The sequence below is a fragment of the Spinacia oleracea genome, chromosome 4, assembly GCF_020520425.1.
Source record: "Spinacia oleracea cultivar Varoflay chromosome 4, BTI_SOV_V1, whole genome shotgun sequence".
Classification (NCBI taxonomy): domain Eukaryota; kingdom Viridiplantae; phylum Streptophyta; class Magnoliopsida; order Caryophyllales; family Amaranthaceae; genus Spinacia; species Spinacia oleracea.
In genome coordinates this window covers 90504764-90521805 of record NC_079490.1, presented here as the reverse complement: position 1 = coordinate 90521805, position 17042 = coordinate 90504764, and the positions used below count along the sequence as shown (strand labels likewise).

The 17042-nt window shown below is 38.8% G+C and overlaps 1 long non-coding RNA gene across 3 annotated transcripts; it reads left to right on the top strand.

Annotated features, from left to right (window-relative positions):
* Positions 1 to 6607: 6607 nt before the first annotated feature.
* LOC110777909 (uncharacterized) lies at positions 6608 to 10335 on the top strand. 3 transcript variants are annotated; one of them, XR_008919108.1, is made up of 5 exons: positions 6608 to 6922; positions 7918 to 7951; positions 8982 to 9211; positions 9358 to 9455; positions 10096 to 10335. It is a non-coding gene; the product is annotated as an uncharacterized lncRNA (long non-coding RNA). The 3 variants fall into 3 exon arrangements; XR_008919109.1 differs by having other exon boundaries at positions 6609 to 6922; positions 10103 to 10335; XR_008919107.1 differs by having other exon boundaries at positions 9358 to 10335.
* Positions 10336 to 17042: the final 6707 nt, after the last annotated feature.

The following is a 17042-nucleotide window of genomic DNA, read 5'->3' as shown; positions in this document are numbered from 1 at the left end:
TTTCCGGCAATATCATCGTTTCCGGAGTATTCATTTCTTGCCTGTGACGATCTTAGCTCCCACTGAAACCAAGATCCGTCGGTTCCGAATATTCATAGATGGAGTATTTAATGCCATTAAATACTTGATCCGTTTACGTACTATTTGTGTGACCCTACGGGTTCAGTCAAGAGTAAGCTGTGGATTAATATCATTAATTCCACTTGAACTGAAGCGGCCTCTAGCTAGGCATTCAGCTCACTTGATATCACTGAATTATTAACTTGTTTAATTAATACTGAACCGCATTTATTAGACTTAACATAGAATGCATACTTGGACCAAGGGCATTATTTCCTTCATACACTTTGTAGCGTGCCCTCCCTAGCTGCGCCCGAACCGAACAAGAACAAGCCTTTAGGACTCCAAATGCCGTCCCTCCGTAGATAGTCCACAGTACGTCCGGATCCGCCTCAAGTTAGACCAACTAGAATCGCCCTTAAGGTTACTAGAAAATTCGGTTAAGTGTTTGCAAGTGTTTGGCTTATTTTTCTTTCAAAACTTACCCTTAGAATACTTCAATCCCATGTACATAAATTATGACCCTAGGCCCTTATTTATAGAGGTTTGGAAAGGGAATTGGAATCCTAGTAGGATACGATTTAATTAAACTTAGAATCCTACAAGGACTCTAATTAATTAAATAATCCTTTTAGGAATAGGAATTTAATCATACACCAAATCCTAATAGATTTAGGAATTGTGCATGGACACAAACACACACACGCACGGAGCCACGAGGGCGCCCGCACGCGTGCGCTCGGCCCACGCAGCCCACGCTACGCAACCACGCCTTGGCGCGCTGGGCCTGGCGCTGCCTTGGGCTGGGCGTTGGCGTGCGTCTTGCTTGCTGGGCGATGACCTGACTTCGTGCCGGGCCTTCGTCCGGCAGGCCTCGTCCGATGCTTATTCGTACGATACGCTTCCGATTAAATTCCCGGTTCCGGAATTCATTTCCGATACGAACAATATTTAATATTTCCGATTCCGGAATTAATTTTTGTTTCCGGAACTATTTTCCGATTCCGATAATATTTCCGATTCTGACAATATTTCCGTTTCCGGCAATATTTCCGATTCCGGCAATATTTCCATTTCCAATAATATTTTCCGGTACGTACCATGTTTCCGTTTCCGGCAACATCTACGACTTGGATAATATTTATATTTCCGATACGATCCATATTTCCGTTTCCGTTAATATCATCGTTTCCGGAGTATTCACTTGCTTGTGACGATCTCAGCTCCCACTGAAACCAAGAACCGTCGATTCCGAATATCCATAGATAGAGTATTTGATGCCATTAAATACTTGATCCGTTTACGTACTATTTGTGTGACCCTAAGGGTTCAGTCAAGAGTAAGCTGTGGATTAATATCATTAATTCCACTTGAACTGAAGCGACCTCTAGCTAGGCATGCAGCTCACTTGATCTCACTGAATTATTAACTTGTTAATTAATAATGAACCACATTTATTAGACTTATCATTGAATGCATACTTGGACCAAGGGCATTATTTCCTTCAGTCTCCCACTTGTCCTTAGGGACAAGTGTGCATTTCCTAATTCCTTTGTCGCTCGATGCTTGCTCTTGAACATAAGGTAAGAGTTTTCATCCTTATTATGTCTAGAGGTGTTTCTCGGTTTCAGAGTTCAACTGATCAAATAAACAGATAATCATAGCCTATGATTCATCCGAGCACGGCCATGCATTTCACAGTTTCTAGCTCTCCGAGTGGCCTTGTACAACTTTTAAGAATCTCATCCTGATTTATGGGAGGACAATCCCAATCTTGCGATCTTGAGATTAGACTTCGTTTGATAGGTGATTACCTGAGCGTTGCCTTTATAGCCTCCTTTTACAGTGCGACGGTTGGTCAACGTCAAAGTAACCAGTTCTCAAACAAGTAATCTCAAATCACTCAGGTATTGAGGATTTAGTGTCTAATTATTTTAATGAAATTTACTTATGACAGATTTTCATCTCTTACAGTAAAGTTTCATAGGTCTGTCCGATACTAGTGTTCCCAAAGTAAGTATCTATGCAAATGATTATGACATTGCCATGTCCACATAGTTCAAGAAACAGAACTACTAGTCATCTTGCATTCTAGTCGTCTAACGTTTTCTATGCGTCCAATTTTATAGAAAACTCCGACCAGGGTCCATTCTCAACCTTTGACATTCAAGTTCAGTTGATAGACATTTCTTAGTCACAGGACTGGTCCTGACAGTCTATCTTGAATATATCGTCAAATTGAAGGGACTCATCATTTAATAAACCACAAATTAAATGGAAAAATGAATTCTATTCATTTATTGTGAATGATTAACCAATAATGTTTTACAAAGATTTAAACTCTAAAACTTTAAAACATTAAATAAGAACATCAAAGCCATTCTCCAATATGCTTGATTCCCATAGCTGCAGTGTGCGAGTTGTGCTTCGCCTGCGGCAGAGGTTTAGTCAATGGATCTGATATGTTGTCATCAGTTCCAATCTTGCTTATCTCGACTTCTTTTCTTTCAACGAACTCTCGTAGAAGGTGAAATCTACGAAGTACATGCTTGACTCTTTGGTGGTGTCTAGGCTCCTTTGCCTGTGCAATAGCTCCGTTATTATCGTAATACAGGGCTATTGGTCCTTTAATGGAGCCCAAGTTCACCTATGAACTTCCTTAGCCATATAGCTTCCTTTGCTGCTTCATGTCCAGCAATGTACTCCGCTTCAGTTGTAGAATCCGCAATGGTGCTTTGCTTAGCACTTTTCCAGCTTACTGCACCTCCGTTGAGGCAGAAGACAAACCCAGACTGTGATCTGAAATCATCTTTGTCGGTTTGGAAACTTGCGTCCGTATAGCCTTTAACAATTAATTCACCATCTCCACCATAGACCAGGAAGTCATCTTTGTGCCTTTTCAGGTACTTCAGAATATTCTTGGCAGCAATCCAATGTGCCTCTCCTGGGTCTGACTGGTATCTGCTCGTAGCACTGAGTGCGTACGCAACATCCGGGCGTGTACATATCATAGCATACATAATTGAACCAATCATTGATGCATATGGAATCCCATTCATTCGTCTACGCTCATCAAGTGTTTTTGGGCACTGAGTCTTGCTTAGAGTTATTCCATGAGACATGGGTAGGTAGCCTCGCTTGGAGTCTGCCATCTTGAACCTATCAAGCACCTTATTGATATAAGTGCTTTGACTAAGTCCAATAATATTTTTAGATCTATCTCTGTAAATCTTGATGCCCAATATGTACTGTGCTTCTCCTAGATCCTTCATCGAAAAACATTTCCCAAGCCAAATCTTGACAGAGTTCAACATAGGAATGTCATTTCCGATAAGTAATATGTCGTCGACATATAATACTAGGAAAGAAATTTTGCTCCCACTGACCTTCTTGTATACACAAGATTCGTCTGCGTTCTTGATGAAACCAAAGTCACTGACTGCTTCATCAAAACGTATATTCCAGCTCCTGGATGCCTGCTTCAATCCGTAGATTGATTTCTTTAGCTTGCATACCTTTTTAGCATTCTTTGGATCCTCAAAACCTTCAGGCTGTGTCATAAACACAGTTTCTGTTAAAACGCTATTTAAGAAAGCGATTTTGACATCCATCTGCCATATTTCGTAATCGTAATATGCAGCGATTGCTAACATTATCCGAATAGACTTTAGCATTGCAACTGGTGAAGAGGTTTCATCGTAATCCACACCGTGGACTTGCCTGTAACCTTTTGCAACCAATCTAGCTTTGAAAACTTCAAGTTTCCCATCCTTGTCCTTTTTCAGTTTGAAAACCCATTTGCTTCCAATGGCTTGGTAGCCATCTGGCAAATCGACCAAATCCCAAACTTGGATTTCTGACATGGAGTCTAATTCAGATTACATGGCTTCTTGCCATTGCTTGGAGCTAGGGCTCGTCATAGCTTGTTTGTAAGTCGCAGGTTCATCACTTTCAAGTAATAGAACGTCATAGCTCTCGTTCGTCAAAATACCTAAGTACCTTTCCGGTTGAGATCTATATCTCTGCGATCTACGCGGGGTTACATCTCTAGGTTGACCATGATTCTCACCAGATGCTTCTAAAAATCTCTGAGTTTCATCCTGAATGTCATCTTGAGCATTCTCTAGAGTTTGTTGTTCGACTCGAATTTCTTATAGGTCTACTTTTCTCCCACTTGTCATTTTGGAAATGTGATTCTTCTCCAAAAAGACACCATCTCGAGCAACAAACACCTTGTTCTCAGATGTATTGTAGAAGTAATACCCCTTTGTTTCCTTTGGGTAGCCCACAAGGATACATTTGTCAGATTTCGGATGAAGTTTGTCTGAAATTAATCGTTTGACGTATACTTCACATCCCCAAATCTTAAGAAAATACACTTTTGGAGGCTTTCCAAACCATAACTCATATGGAGTCTTTTCGACAGCTTTAGACGGAGCTCTATTTATAGTGAGTGCGGCTGTATTTAGTGCATGTCCCCAAAATTCTAATGGAAGTTCGGCCTGACCCATCATTTACCTAACCATGTCTAGCAAGGTTCTGTTCCTCCGTTCCGACACACCGTTCCATTGTGGTGTTCCAGGAGGAGTCAATTCTGATAGAATTCCACATTCTTTCAGATGGTCATCAAATTCATAGCTCAGATATTCACCGCCTCTATCAGACCGCAGTGCCTTAATCTTCTTGCCTAATTGATTCTCTACTTCACTCTGAAATTCCTTGAATTTGTCAAAGGATTCAGACTTATGCTTCATTAGGTAGACATAACCATATCTACTGAAGTCATCAGTGAAAGTGATAAAGTAGCTGAAACCACCCCTAGCATTTGTACTCATTGGTCCACATACATCTGTATGGATTAAACCCAATAGTTCAGTTGCTCTTTCTCCAACTTTAGAGAAAGGTTGCTTTGTCATTTTGCCAAGTAAACATGATTCGCATTTACCATAATCCTCTAAGTCAAATGGTTCTAGAATTCCTTCATTTTGAAGTCTTTCCATGCGTTTCAAGTTAATATGGCCTAATCGACAATGCCACAGATAGGTGAGATCTGAATCATCCTTTTTAGCCTTTTTGGTATTTATGTTATAAACTTGTTTGTCGTGATCTAATAAATAAAGTCCATTGACTAATCTAGCAGATCCATAAAACATCTCTTTAAAATAAAACGAACAACTATTGTCTTTTATTAAAAAGGAAAATCCCTTAGCATCTAAGCAAGAAACTGAAATGATTTTTTTAGTAAGGCTTGGAACATGGAAACACTCTTCCAGTTCCAAAACTAGCCCAGAGGGCAACGACAAATAATAAGTTCCTACAGCTAATGCAGCAATCCGTGCTCCATTTCCCACTCGTAGGTCGACTTCACCCTTGCTTAACTTTCTACTTCTTCTTAGTCCCTGTGAATTGGAACATAAGTGTGAGCCACAACCTATATCTAATACCCAAGAAGTTGAATTAGCAAGTATACAGTCTATAACGAAAATACCTGAAGATGGAACGACTATTCCGTTCTTCTGATCTTCCTTTAGCTTCAAGCAATCTCTCTTCCAATGCCCCTTCTTCTTGCAGTAGAAGCATTCGGATTTAGAAGTGGGTTGACTGAACTTCCTCTTTTCAGACTTGGCGCCAGTTTGCTTAGTTGGGCTGGCCTTGTTGCCACCTTTCTTAGCATTCCTCTTCTTTCCAGATTTCTTGAACTTGCCCCCACGCACCATAAGCACATCTTGCTTATCACTTTTGAGCGTCTTTTCAGCGGTCTTCAGCATACCGTGAAGCTTAGTGAGCGTTTTGTCCAGACTATTCATACTGTAGTTCAGTTTGAACTGATCATACCCGTTATGAAGAGAATGGAGGATGGTGTCTACAACCATTTCCTGAGAGAATTGCTGATCCAACTGACTCATATTCTCAATGAGTCCAATCATTTTGAGAACATGTGGACTTACGGGCTCGCATTTCTTAAGCTTGGTCTCAAGAATTTGCCTATGAGTCTCGAATCTTTCGACTCGAGCCAGATCTTGGAACATGTTCTTCAACTCACTGATGATTGTGAAAGCATCTGAGTTGATGAACGTTTTCTGTAGATCTGCACTCATGGTGGCGAGCATTAGACATTTCACATCCTTGTTGGCATCAATCCAACGATTGAGGGCTGCCTGAGTGACCCCTTTGCCTGCGGCTTCGGGCATCGCCTCTTTCAGGACATACTCCTTTTCTTCCTGCATAAGAACTATTTGCAAGTTCCTTAGTCAAGGAAGTTTTTCCCGCTCAACTCACTAGTGGAAAACTCTTCATTTGCGTCGCTGTATTTGCGTCACACATTTAAACACGCGACGCATTAGTTGAATATTAGTCTGAAATTTTATCATTTGCGTCGCAGTTCAACTTTGAGCGACGCAAATTACGAATTATCTTTAAATTAAGTCAATTGCGTCGTCGATTTATTAAACTGCGACGCAATATTAATTAATCTTGCGTCGTAGATTAATAAACTAGCGACGTAGTTGACATATAGAAAGATATTCAGTCAATTGCGTCGCTCATTTATTAATCTGCGACGCACTGACATTTCCATTTTTCCATTTACACATGTTCCGCCTACCTTCTCCATACCTCTCTTTCTCTCTCATCCGCTTCATTTCAAAGCTTGAAACCTCAACCGTCAAAAACTCTCTTTCTCCGCCACCCTCCTCGTCCAGTTGAAGACTCCTACAACTTTCTCTCTCCTCAAAAATTCCAATCACTAGAATTGAGACCGAAAATTACAAAGTCCATGAAAAGAGCTCTGCGAAAATAACAAGAGGAAAAACGCTAGGTTCCGGCGCGACGATGAAGGCAAAATATCGAAGCAGTATGAATGGTTTGCAGTTCCGGTACTTTCTCTCTCTCATACCCTAGTTCCGAAGTTTATCATGTTTTGCTTATGTTGATTTTGGTGAACCTAGGGTTTTTGTTTTTTGTTATCGTTTGATTTAAGATTGTTTTCCGGTGAGTCGTCAGATCTGCAACTTATTTCTTTGGCATCAAATTGTATGATTTTATATAGCAACAGATACAGTACAGATTCGTTCAATATTAGGGTTTTGGATAAAATTCTTGTTTAAATTGTGTTTTTTAGAAGCTGGTAGCGTAATTGGGAAAATTTCCATCCACTTTACTTGGTGATTCGTATATATTTAGGGTTCATGGTTGGGAATTTTAGGTTTAATTTGTTGTTTGATTGAATTTTCGGAAATTTAGAACTAGTAAATTTCACTTCAATATTCGTTAATAATCGTAGAACTCTATGTAGATTATGTATTAAGATGCTTAATTTGAGTTTAATTTCAGTTAGTACGAGAATCTGATTATTAGATATAGTTCGTCAGTATTTGAAGTGTTTTGCGATTGATTTAGAGTGTTTAGAAACTTAATATTTGGCTGTTATCTAATTGTGGAATTTTTGACACTTGTTTTTTAGGGTAATTGAAATTATTCCTTAATTTTATGGTAATGAAATGGTTATGCAATTATATGGCTGTGAATATAGGAAATCACATGAGAAGTTTGATGCAGAAGCTTTAAATTCTACTTATATTGGTGGATTCTGTAAAACCCATATTTCAGGGTGTTTTGATTTTTGTGGATGGGAAATTTGACAGATTCTAGTATCTCAATATCAAACCCGAATTGGAAATTTGACATGCTTTTAATTCAATTATCTTTGTGCCTTATTAGGGTTTGAATCCCTAATCACATATGAAGTATTTCATATTTTCATCACTGATGTTATGTGGAGATTCTAGACAACCGTCATTTGCGTTCCTGGGACGTTCTTATTGTTAACAAACTTATGTAAGTATTTGCATTTTGCAGATGGCTAAGATGTGCAAAGAAGCAGCATACAGGGGTAAGTGCAAGCTTTTCGGCTTTGTACAGTTCATTATTACACTAGCTGTTGGTGCCTTTTGTAAACTTGGCTACTTTGTTAATTAAGTTGTGTATGAGACTGCGCATTTATTTGGCCCCTGAAGGTTTATACTTCTATTCTTGCTCATTGCTCATTGAATGTAGTGTCTAAATAGTAGTTTTGATGTACAGGTAGTCATATACGAAGTATGATATATGTGCATATGGAATCATATCATGTTTTCTCATCCTTGTCACTGAGTGGCAAGATTGAAGTTGTGTCTATATATTCCTGCATTAAGCTGATTATTAATTGAATCTTCTGAGTTCTGACCAAAGCTATAACATGTTGAATCCAAGTATTGGTTTACGCGTAGTTGATTGTCCAGTTTGTTGAGCTTATGCATGACTTTATTAATCCTGTGTTAGTTGAGTTTGTCCCTTTGTCTAGCTGTGTTGATTTATTTTCGTTCATACAGCTTTGAACCGTGTGTTTAGTCAGATTTTGTAGGTTGTACTTTGTGGATTCTGTGGTAGGAGATATAACTTACCCTTTAAACATTTAAACGTCTGCGTAAAACTAACACTATTAGTTAACTTAATCTGATTAGCCTAGTTTATAGGGACAGTAAGTGAGGCCTGGATGGTACATATGAAACCCCTAACATTTCAAGTTAAAAAGGAATGAAATTGATGTCCGGTTTCTTTAATTTGTTCTTATGTACATAGTGATTGACTGAGCTGCTACGTGCCTATGAACTAAATGATTACAAATACTTTAATCGTTGAATTGTTTGAGTCTGGATGATTGATCTTTAGTTGCGCTCAGTTCAATGAGAGTTATATTAAAAAGTTATTGAAGTTTCTTTGTCTGCTTAATGACGTGTGAAGTGTATCTATTGGTTAGCTTGAACTGGCAGTGTTTTCACTAGTTTTATCTTATTGCAGGTTTACGACATATATTAATCTGTATAAAATTCATGTTCATGTGTCAGGCTGTTTAAATAACATGAATTTTTTTGTTGTTGTAGTATCTACTGATAGGTGCCTTGGGGTTACTTGTCAAGTTGTCATTACTTTCAAGGACCGAGGAAACGAAAGTAGCTGGTGCAGACTGAACAATTGTGACAGTACGTTGAACCTCAAAACCATGCGAGGGTCTCGCAAGCAGAGCTCTTGACGAGGCAGCTGCTATACCGTTGCCTGTTGTCAAGTCATTGTTGGGTCCCTACCTGGTTTTCTTATCCTCCACAGTGAATGGGTATGATGTGCATGCTCACCCTGTCTTTTCTATTTCATGGTCATTATGAAATAGAAATACATACTAATTGATAATTCTTAGAGTTATCTATCCTCTTTTAAATAAAGTGTATACACATATGTGTCACTGAGATGTATTTGTTTCAGATATGAAGGCACTGGCCGCTCTTTGTCTCTGAAGCTTGTCAGTCATTTGGAAAAGCAGAGTCACAACCCTGCCACTGGTGTGATTTCAGGAAATTCTGGTAGTAGTTTATTTTTTCTTGCTGTGGAATCCTTCAGAATGATGTTTTTATTTTGCATCTCTTTCCCACTTGAAGAAATGTTATTAGGATGGATTAATGTGATATCTGAAACTGTTGGCCAAGTCAATGAAATTAGAGATTCTACTCTCAATTCTCAAAACTATCAAGGTTTTACTAAGAGTTCACCACTTTGTTTGAATTTATTAATTTAACCACTCACCGGTAATTTGGACTTGATTCTATGCATGTCTTCTTACTGAGGTCGTCAATCCTAATGCTGAAATGGTAAAGTATGTCTAGAATTTGGCCAGGAAGAAATTAGAATTGACAGCAGCAGGTGTGATCTGTTCGTTTTAGTTGTTGTTCTGTTCTGTTCTGTTTCGTTGCTATTCTGTTTTGTGTTGTTCTGTTGCTGTTCTGTGCATTCTATTCTGTTCATTCTGTTCTGTCCGTGCATTATATTAAGTACATGTCATTATTTGTTCTGCATGTTAAATAAATGTTGTGAGATGCATGGGTAGTGCGTTGCATTTATGGCTGCTTTGTCTGAACAGCTTATATGCGCTCCCTTTATGCGTTAATGCTCTCTCTTGACTTTTCTTCTCACATGTCTGCCTTGTTTGCTTTTTTTTTTGCTGAGGCTGAAGCTGAAGCTGTTCCCACAAAGACTACACTTAGATCAGATCATGGAGAGGAGTTTAGGAGGCAGCACCAAGCTGAACTTGCTGGTGGAGGTGCAGGGGTGGGAGATAATCGCTCAGCATGGAGATCTTTACTTTTGGTCTGTATTGGGTACTTAATATAAATTATTAGAAATACAATGATTGTTTCCCGTATTGTAAGATTTATAATGGTTATTGTCCTTATGTTTTAAGCCTTATCTAGTAATGAGTTTACCATTTTACTATAGTAAAATGGAACCTATTTTTTTAACAAAATCTAAAGTCGTTTGTGTCGCACTTTAGCTAATCTGCGACGCAAATGACTATTTTTTTTAACATATTGAAAAGTCATTTGCGTCGCACTTTAGCTAATCTGCGACGCAAATGACTATTTTTTTTAACATATTAAAAAGTCATTTGCGTCGCACTTTAGCTAATCTGCGACGCAAATGACTATTTTTTTAACATATTGAAAAGTCATTTGCGTCGCAGTTTAGCTAAACTGCGACGCAAATGACTTTTCGACATTTAAAAAAATAGTCATTTGCGTCGCAGATTAGCTAAAGTGCGACGCAAATGACAATTATTTGCGTCGCCCAAAAGTGCGACGCAAATGACTTTTTTCATTTGCGTCGCAGCCAGTTGCGTCGCACCAATGTGCGACGCAAATGAGCTTAAATGACCGACGCAAATGAGTGTTTTTCCACTAGTGACTTCTCCTTTTCGAGAATTGATCGAATGTTGAATGAATTGTTGTTTTCCATAATTAAAAATACAATTGAAAAGAATAAACAAATAAATAACCATTCACAGTTTCTCTTAATAAACTCAAATTCTAGCATACATGCATAATTCAATGTTCATTAAGCATTTTATTCAAGTTATGTGTTCCGGCAGGTGTGAATAAAATGATTCCAAGATCCTAAAACCATTGAAGAATTAAGCACAATTTGTCGACTCAATCCTTAAAAATTTTAGGTAAGCAAAAACCTTTTGCTAATAGTCTAGAAACTATTCTTGGATAGGTACGTCTAAGAACTTATTAGGTAAACCTATCGATTTTGCAACGACATAAAAGGACTCCTTACTTATATCGTTGAGTTTCACCAAAACTAACATGTACTCACAATTATTTGTGTACCTTACCCCTTTAGTATCGACAAGTAACACCTCGCTATGGCGGAAAACTATTACTAAGATCGATGTAAAGGATATCCAAGTAAGTTTTATTTTGGCATGGCACCTTTTAACTCAGTTTTTAAGTTTGGAACTTAAGGCTCTTACTATGTTGGTTAGATTTTAAGTGAACTAAAATCCCTAATCATGCAACATAATCAAGCTTTGATCTCATGCATATTTAAGACATATTTAAAGCAATAAATAACTTAAAGCATGCATAAGATAAATGTGATCTAGTATGGCCCGACTTCATCTTGAAGCTTCAACTTCAAAGTCCGTCTTGAAAATCTCCGTGGGAGGCGCCATTTTCTTCAAATAGGATAAGCTATAATTAAATTAATTACAACTATTTGATGGTACGCAGACCATATTTGAATTGAAAAACAATTTTGGTACTTTAGACCAATTACATTCAAATTAATGGTACGCAGACCATATTTGCTATCCTATTTGGGCCATACTAGTCACTTCATAACCTGCAAAACAGTACATATACAATATATACCATTCACCCATTCATTATCATGAATGGCCCACATAGCTTGTTAGTAAAACACGTTATGCATCACATAAATATTTGCAGCAATTAATCAAGGGCACCAATAATCTACAAATTATTCAGTCCTTATTAATTCTAATCAAGTTGTTTTTAACCTTAAGGATTTGTAGACCTAATCAAGAGTTTATGACTAAAAGGGCTCCCACTTAAACCAATAAATTCATATGCTTTACTAATTTTAAACATAAAAATGTGTTTTTAGTCTAACCGGAAACATACAAATTTAATTAAAATTTAAAGCATATATAAATTTATAATTGAATTCACATATTTAATTTATTTTCAGTCGTATTTAAATTAATTCATGATTTTAATTTTAGTAAAATAATTAGAATAAATGAAATTTATTATAATTATAATATTCAAAATTAAAATCCAAGAAAAAAAATTTAAATTATTAATTTTAAAATTAATTAAAATTACATAAACTGAAAATTTCAAATTAAAATTTTTAAACGATCTAATCGTAACACAAGGTACGCAACATCACCACGCAACGCACATCCATAGGCCACACGCACGCAGCCATCGCTGGCCATGTGCGCGCAGCCTATGTGCTGCGTCGCATCCATCGCTGCACACCATCGCAAGGCGCCTCGAGGCACGCTTGGCCTCTGGCTCGCTACGCGCGCCTGCCCTCGACGCACGCGAGCTTGCGCTCGCTGCGCGCGAGCGTTCGTCGCTGGGCGTAACGCTCGTCGCACGCGAGCTTGCGCTCGCTGCGCGCGAGGCTTCGCACGTTGCGCGCGGCAGTTGCGTCGTGGCGCAGATCGCCTGCTGCCCACACGCGACTGTCGCTGCCTTGCTCTCGCCCTTGCCCACTCGCCCATCGCACATAGCACACGACACAAGGCAGGGCTGCTTCCTTGTGCTCGTGCACCATAGCCTTGCTCGCTGCATTCGTACCGCATGGGCGACGAGCTCCCTTGCTCGTCGTCGCATGCCCGCACTATACAACACCCCTTGAGGGTAACACGTAGCGTCCATTGCTTTGTGCGTGCAAGTTATATGAGCGAATCGCATAAAAATTAAAAATTTTATTTTCAAAATTAATGACAAATTAATAAATCATATTAATTTCATAATTTTAGGGCGAAAAATCGAAAATTTATTAATTAATTAATTTCCGATTAACATGGATTCAAGTCTAGGTCATAAAAATTTAAAATTTAACAAAAATTAACAAATTTTATGGTGGTTTTTAATCATAGGTATCTAATTAAATTATTAATTAATTATGAAAATCAAATCAATTCTAAATTATTCGAATTTTCAACAAATTAATTATAATTACAAATTAGATTGCATAATTAACAAGGCTAGGCATTCAAACTTGTTAAACATATACAGTAGGTCAATAAAAAATTCAAGATTTATCAACAAGAATCGCAAATATTTAATTTAACATCTTAAATTTACAAACTTTTGCGTTCGAAAGACTAAAACCTCCGAAAAGTCATAGTTAGGCTTCGAATTTGAGAATTCTGGGTTCGGCCGAAAAACACTATTTTTGTCAAAATTTTAGAATGCCTTTTACATGCGGAATTGACACAAAAATTACTCGATTTGGATGAGTAACGAAGAAACTGCCGAAAAACTGCGTACATATAATTAAATAAACGCAATTTGCAATTAATTAACAATTACGAAAATTAATCACCCCTTTTAATTCTTGCAAATTTGTAATATTTAACCATGTTTATGCAATTTAGATTATGAAAATAATAAGAGGCTCGTGATACCACTGATAGGTTATGATTCATATGACAAAACATAAATCATGCTGAAAAAACCTTAATGCCAGGAAACATATTATTTACACATAATCATTTAGCATAATTTAGGAGCATACACTTTGTAGCGTGCCCTCCCTAGTTGCGCCCGAACCGAACAAGAACAAGCCTTTAGGACTCCAAATGTCGTCCCTCCGTAGATAGTCCACAGTACGTCCGGATCCGCCTCAAGTTAGACCAACTAGAATCGCCCTTAAGGTTACTAGGAAATTCGGTTAAGTGTTTGCAAGTGTTTGGCTTATTTTTTTCTTTCAAAACTTACCCTTAGAATACTTCAATCCCATGTACATAAATTATGACCCTAGGCCCTTATTTATAGAGGTTTGGAAAGGGAATTGGAATCCTAGTAGGATACGATTTAATTAAACTTAGAATCCTACAAGGACTCTAATTAATTAAATAATCCTTTTAGGAATAGGAATTTAATCATACACCAAATCCTAATAGATTTAGGAATTGTGCATGGACACAAACACACACACACGCACGGAGCCACGAGGGCGCCCGCACGCGTGCGCTCGGCCCACGCAGCCCACGCTACGCAGCCACGCCTTGGCGCGCTGGGCCTGCCTTGCGGTGGGCCTGGCGCTGCCTTGGGCTGGGCGTTGGCGCGCGTCTTGCTTGCTGGGCGATGGCCTGGCTTCGTGCTGGGCCTTCGTCCGGCAGGCCTCGTCCGATGCTTATTCTTACGATACGCTTCCGATTAAATTCTCGGTTCCGGAATTCATTTCCGATACGAACAGTATTTAATATTTCCGATTCCGGAATTAATTTCCGTTTCGAACAAATATTTAATATTTCCGTTTCCGGAACTATTTTCCGATTCCGATAATATTTCCGATTCTGACAATATTTCCGTTTCCGACAATATTTCCGATTCCTGCAATATTTCCATTTCCAATAATATTTTCCGATACGTACCATGTTTCCGTTTCCGGCAACATCTACGACTTGGATAATATTTATATTTCCGATACGATCCATATTTCCGTTTCCGGCAATATCATCGTTTCCGGAGTATTTACTTGCTTGTGACGATCTCAGCTCCCACTGAAACCAAGATCCGTCGATTCCGACTATCCATAGATAGAGTATTTAATGCCATTAAATACTTGATCCGTTTACGTACTATTTGTGTGACCCTACGGGTTCAGTCAAGAGTAAGCTGTGGATTAATATCATTAATTCCACTTGAACTGAAGCGGCCTCTAGCTAGGCATTCAGCTCACTTGATCTCACTGAATTATTAACTTGTTAATTAATACTGAACCGCATTTATTAGACTTATCATTGAATGCATACTTGGACCAAGGGCATTATGTCCTTCAAGGACCCTTTACAATGGGTGGTTCTACGTTTTATACTCTTCGAAAGTCTTCAAGAGAAACCGACCACTGGCGAGTTGTTCCCTATGCTTGGTCGTTCAATCATTGCTAAATCAGTGAGATGGGGGTCACATGTTCATAAAATCCTTGGCGATTCTCTCTTTATTGTGGGATATTGGGAGTGGACTAAAGATGTTTTGTTTTGCTTTAAGGAAGCTCTTATCGCGTGTTTAGTGTATAATGTTGTTTATGCCTCCTTGTAACTCTTATGCCAGGGACCCAAATGTAATGCGCACCTTTTGTGAGAACTGGTGTCCTACTACAAAGATGCTTCACACTATGGTTGGGGAGTTTTCTATATCACTTTGGGGCCTTTACAGGCTTGGTGGCTTACCTATTGTTGGGGAGATCTATGATGAAACAATACCTCACTATGACGAGCTGTTGAAACAAGATGATCAAGGTAATCGACTAATTTCTCGAGCTTGTGATCATTTATATGGAGTTTAACACGATCTAGTGAAGCGACCTGAGTCTAAAAAGGGTGGGTTATCTCGACAATGGATCAACTTTTGCTACAAGAGGGCCATAACCTATAAGGCTCCCGCTAAGCGACGAAGGTATACTAAATGTTGCCCCAAATCCACACATAATCCTGATGGTGAAATAAAGGATCGACCTTTTGAGTGGACCAAAAAGGAAGAGTTGTGTTCGCTTCTTTGGGAGTTTCTGGAGCTAAAGTTCTTTATACTGCGGCTTTTCTTGCTTGTTGGTTGTGCGTTTTTGTACTTCCCGAGGGCGAAGATAGACCCATGCGACCTAGCACTTTCAAGATTGTTGTTTTAATGCCGCGAGGTGATACTTACAGTCTTGGGGTGCCAATACTTGCTAGCATCTATCATGGGTTGAATGTTATCTCGAGATCTCCAAGGCCTTTGTACTCTGGATCTTGTTTTCCCACTCATTATGTGTACAATTGGCTTGGTCATTATTTTAGCACTCATCATGCTGTAAAACCCCGTCCTCCAGGTCCCTTGACGGTTTTATTTTCGGGAGCTCAAAGTTCGAAGTGTTTTACTAATGTGCAGGCGCGCGATCTCATTCATGGTGGGGAGCAGGCGAAAGTTGGTTATACCATTCTGAACAAAAATAAGAATGAACTTTTGTTTAATGATGGGAAACTTGAACCCCTCCAGTTCAGCTATCTTGTTTCACTTCGTTCATGCTATCTCCCTTTGCGTTGTGTTGATTCCTTCCGTATTGAACCTTATGCTCCTTATCATTTTGCTAGACAATTTAGTTTTGGTCAAGGTATACCGACTATGTTTCATCGTGGCATTGTTGATCGAAAGGTGATGAATTATGAAGCCTTAAGATTTTGGAAGCTACTACTATATGTTGGGAGCCAGTCTCGAGTGTGGGCTCCTAGTTATTCCTTGGATTGACGTTACCTTGTGGCTCTGAAATTCGGAGAGTGGTGGTCTCGCGTGACCATTAACGATCTTAGAAAGAGTGCCAGCCTCCTTACCTCCAGTGTTGAACCTTATTCGTCTAAACCCAAAAAGGGTTCTTTATCTTATGAGGTTGTGGACGATAGTCGAAGTGGACCAACCTCAAAACGGTCGATTGATGTCATTTCGCAAGACCACAAAAGTTCTAGTGATGCGGAGTCTGACATTAACTATAAGCATAAACGAGGCAGTAAACGAAGATCTTCCCTCGTAAATTCAGAGAATATTGATGACGATAGTTTGGCCGACTTTCCTCCTGTACCCAGTGACTTGCAGTTGGTATGTTTTCTTTTTATCATCCGATCACTCATATTGTTCCTTCTTTAATCTAATTTTGCGTGGATTATGAGTTTTAAGCTTTTTTTACAGGATGTCAACCTTAACATGGAAGAGGATATATCACTTCATATTGACGAGGATTTGTGTATAGAGGACGATCACCCTCATCTACCTCCATTGAAGTCGACTTTAGGGAGAGGGAAAGAATTGAAAATCACCAAGGACATGGTTGACGATGGTCCTTTTAGTCCTTCGAAGAAGGATTTGACTATCGATTTG